Source organism: Lathyrus oleraceus, chromosome 3 (assembly GCF_024323335.1).
Source record: "Lathyrus oleraceus cultivar Zhongwan6 chromosome 3, CAAS_Psat_ZW6_1.0, whole genome shotgun sequence".
NCBI lineage: Eukaryota > Viridiplantae > Streptophyta > Magnoliopsida > Fabales > Fabaceae > Lathyrus > Lathyrus oleraceus.
This window is the reverse complement of record NC_066581.1, coordinates 465331428-465335779: the sequence shown is the minus strand read 5'-3', so window position 1 is coordinate 465335779 and position 4352 is coordinate 465331428. Positions and strand designations below refer to the sequence as shown.

The following is a 4352-nucleotide window of genomic DNA, read 5'->3' as shown; positions in this document are numbered from 1 at the left end:
GCCTATCGGGTACTTAACAGATCTATCGGCTAACTGAAGCAACATCTTAGTAGGCTGTAATTCTCCTAAGTTTAACCTCTCACAAACTGCTAAAGGCCTTAAGCTCACACTAGCTCCTAAGTCTAGAAAAGCTTTTTTGATGACATGACTTCCCAAAAGACAAGGAATGGAGAAATTTCCAGGATCTTTATCTTTCTTGGCTAATTTATTCTCGGAAATAGAATTGCATTCCAAGGGTTTCAGATCGTATAGTCTACGTTTGTTGGTAAGGATGTCTTTGAGAAACTTTGCATAAGAAGGTATTTAGGTAATGGATTATGTGAAAGGGATTTCTACGTGAAGTTTTTCTATAACCTTAATAAATTTTTGATACTGGTTATTGATCTGGGTTTGTTTGAGTCTATGCGGATATGGTATAGGTGGTTTATATGGTGGGGGTGGTATGTAAGTTTTACCTTTAGGTTCTTCTCCTTTTTCTTGACTTTCCTGGTTTCGAGATTCCTCTGGTTCCTTTACTTCGTCCGTGGGTTCGGTATATTCCTTAGAAGTTTGGGGTTCACTCAATCTTGGGTTTGGTGGCTCATCATAAGCGTTCCCACTTTGTAGGGTAATGGCATTGGCTTGCCCTCTCGGATTCTGTTGAGGTTGTCCAGGGAACTGCCCTCCAGGTGTAGTCTAGGGGGCTTGGTTTAAAGCTACCCGAGAGATCTGGGTTTCAAGCATCTTAGTATGAGTAACTATTTGGTCAACCTTGGTTCCTAATTGGGTAATCAGTTCGTTAACGTGAATGTTTTGGTTCATGAACTCTTTGTTTTGTTGGGTTTGAGCAGTGATAAAATTTTCCATAATTTTCTCAAGGCTTGACTTTGGTGGCATAGGTTGCATAGGTTGATTTGGTCTTGGGGCTTGGTAACCTGGTTGTCTCGGAGGTGCATTATTTTGGATAGGGTTACTGTTCTTATAGGAGAAGTTCGGGTGATTCCTCCATCAAGGGTTATAGGTATTCGAATATGGGTTGCCTTGGGTGTAGTTCACTTGCTCAGAGTGGGTTTCGTTTAATAGACTACATTCTGCAGATTGGTGTCCTTTGGTTCCACATATCTCACAATCCGACGAAACTGCGGTTGCAGTATTCGGGTTTATGCACATATGCTCGACCTTGAGGGATAATGCGTCCATTTTAGCTTGCATCATGTCTATAGAACTTAGTTCATGTACTCCTCCTTGAGCTTCCTTCTTCTCAATTGTCGCTCGTTCGACTCCCCATGACTGATGGTTTTGAGCCATATCTTCGATGAGGGCACTAGCTTCAGGATAAGGTTTGTTCATCAGCGCACCGCCTGCGGCAGCATCGATGGTCATCTTAGTGTTATAGTGAAGTCCATTATAGAAGGTTTGAATGATTAACCAATTTTCTAAACCATGATGTGGGCATGCTCTTAACAACTCTTTATATCTCTCCCAAGCTTCGAACAACGATTCTCCTTGGTTCTGGGTAAATCTAGTTATATGGTTTTGAAAAACGGCGGTTTTACTTGGGGGAAAGTATCTATCAAGGAATACTCTTCTAAGGTTATCCCAAGTTGTAATGGAACTGGGTGGAAGGGAATCTAACCAAGATAGGGCTTTATCTCTAAGGGAAAAAGGTAATAATCTTAAACGGATTTCCTCAGGAGAAGCTTCATTGGTTTTAAAAGTGTCTGCTAATTGGAGAAAGATTTTTAAATGTTGGTTTGGGTTCTCGGTAGCGAGACCTGCGAATTGTCTCTGTTGCACTAGTTGCAACAGGGAGGGTTTAAGTTCAAAATTATTAGCTGGGATGGTTGGGTTTACTATACTAGAACTAGGTTCTTTGTTGGATGGTTGGGCGAAATCCTTAAGAGGTCTATGATTTTGATCTTCGGCCATAGCTCTCCTAATTCTATGGAAAAATAATCGTGCACGAGCGTAACGTTCAGGTTCCGCCAGAGGGTATAATAAGCTTCCGGTGCTGCGAGTTCTTCGCATTGACCGGCGGGTAATAACCTAAGTCTAAACGATATAAAAACAGGGTACGAAATTTGACGAAATTGGTCCCCGGCAACGGCGCCAAAAACTTGATGCGTGCTTTTCGCAAGTATACGAACGCGTCAGAGTAATATAAAAGATTGTCGAATCCACAGAGACCAAGTGTCAATCTATCGTTATCTATTGTTATCTATTGTTATGGTGTTTACCTAAGGTAATCAAAATAGGGGTTTTTAGAGTGTGCAATGAAAAGTAAAGTATTAAATTAAGTTCAATTGATAAAGACAGGCTCGAATGTAATTCACATAATCAATTAATAATCCAAGTATTTGCTAATAGAACTACTTATGGGCAGTGTTTCCTACTTTGAAAAGAACCAATTTAACAGGAACTGTCACTTTGCGTATTCAGAACTGAATTGTACTCCCTAATCAAACCCTCTTATTGTCACTTATAAAAAGGCGCGCATTGCGTTAGAGTAGTAAACCTATTTTTAAGAAATATAGTATCTTGACTAAGTTGAAAAGTATTTTAACCTGGATTTCCTAACCAAAAGAGGTTCTCACGAACCAGACTCTAAACTTATAAACGCATCCGAAAATAGTTTTAAAATCACTTTTCTTTTTAAGTTAAAAACTCCTAATGAACTAAACAAAGCGCTTTTGCTGTATTTGAAATAGTTAAAAATAACTCAGTTTAAAAAGACGTTGAACGGCTTCCGATCTTACCCAACGGAAATTAAGTGCGGGAAAACTTAAGTTGAAAGTCAAAATAGCCCTTAAGTTTTCTACGAACAATTGTACGGATTATCGGTTCAATTACGATCCTTACATTCTAACCTTTATAGATTTAGTTAGACATGGTAAAGTAAAGGTGCATTTTACTTTAAATAAAAGTAGTGCGAGTGCGGAAAGTAAATAAAAGTAGTGTGAGTGCGGAAAGTAAATAAAAGTAGTGCGAGTGCGAGAAATAAATAAAGTAAAGCGAGTGCGGGAAATAAATAAAGTAAGGCGAGTGCGAGAAAATAAATAAAGTAAAGACAATGCGGGAAAGTAAATAAAGTAAAGACAGTGCGGGAAAGTAAAGTAGATAAAGGCAAAGTAATAAAAACCTGCTCCAATCAAAGGGTTGAATAAAATGCGAAACGGAAATGAAAATGGCGGCAGGATTAACTTCCTTCCAAAGTGCTCCAAACTCGATTACAGACTCGATCACAGACTTGATTACACAATTGTGGTAACACCTCGATGTGAAGCGATTACCACTTTAAAATACTGAATATATGTCTAAGTGAAACTAAGTTTACTCTAAGTTTGCATTTGCTTTAAGTTTGGATGATTAAACAAATGAATTTGAGTCTCTATTTATAGGCAAGTAAAATAATGGAAAAGACAAGGATGCCCTTCAGTTTGAAATTGGGAGGGAAAACTTTTCTTCTTGTGGCGCCCGCCACAACACCATGGCGCCCGCCACAAGAGCAAAGTATGGCGCCCAAGTGGAGGTAGTGGGGAACGTGGTAGTTGAGGGAAGTTGAGCTAGGACACGTCATGGCTGGACCCATGGCGCCAGCCACAGTGGTAGCCACAAGTGTAAAATGCTGAATTTTAGGGTTTTTAGCTCGTTTTCACTCCTTTTCTCGATCTGGGCTCCGATTAGACTGAAAACCTGAAAACCTGAAAACAAAGAGAAACGTAGTAATAACAAAACAAAATAATAATAAAACAACTAAAATGCATGCGAAATCGGAGTCGAAAATACGGTGAATTTCAGTGTCATCATCTATTTTGGTGGATTAGATTTTATACCATATAAACACCCAAGATCCATTGATTTTGAGGATATACGAGAACGGATTGACCGCGAATCACAGGTTTGTTGTGAGTCACGAGCATGGAGTCTCGGTTAAGAACCACCCAACGGGAGTGTACTACGGTTAAACCTGACAATCATGTTCTAAAAGGTTCCCATAGTCATCATCCCATCTTTCGGATATTATCGGATAAAACGACTACTCGTCCTCCAAAAATATTCTCGAGAGGGGCTCTTATGAGTGTAGTATCGTGTAACATTCGCATCAAGTCTTACACTTGAACGACCTTCGCACTACATCCTAAAATAGGCCAAAATGGGTTAGGTATCTAAGGTCCTTGGTTTCTAGGGTTCATATTGGAAAGAGTAATGCCTAACCACGACTACTCGTGTGATATTAGTGATCCCAATAAGACCTCCACAAAGTGAATGGACTTGCAAGTTAACTTGTTAAGGACTAACTCCACACAAGTCAACAAGATTATGTCATTCTCTTATCATAAGTGCACTCGAGTTCAGGTATAGAACTCATCTCA

General features: G+C 39.5%; 1 pseudogene; it reads left to right on the top strand.

Annotated features, from left to right (window-relative positions):
- Positions 1 to 1417: 1417 nt before the first annotated feature.
- LOC127133529 (uncharacterized) lies at positions 1418 to 1516 on the top strand (annotated as a pseudogene).
- Positions 1517 to 4352: the final 2836 nt, after the last annotated feature.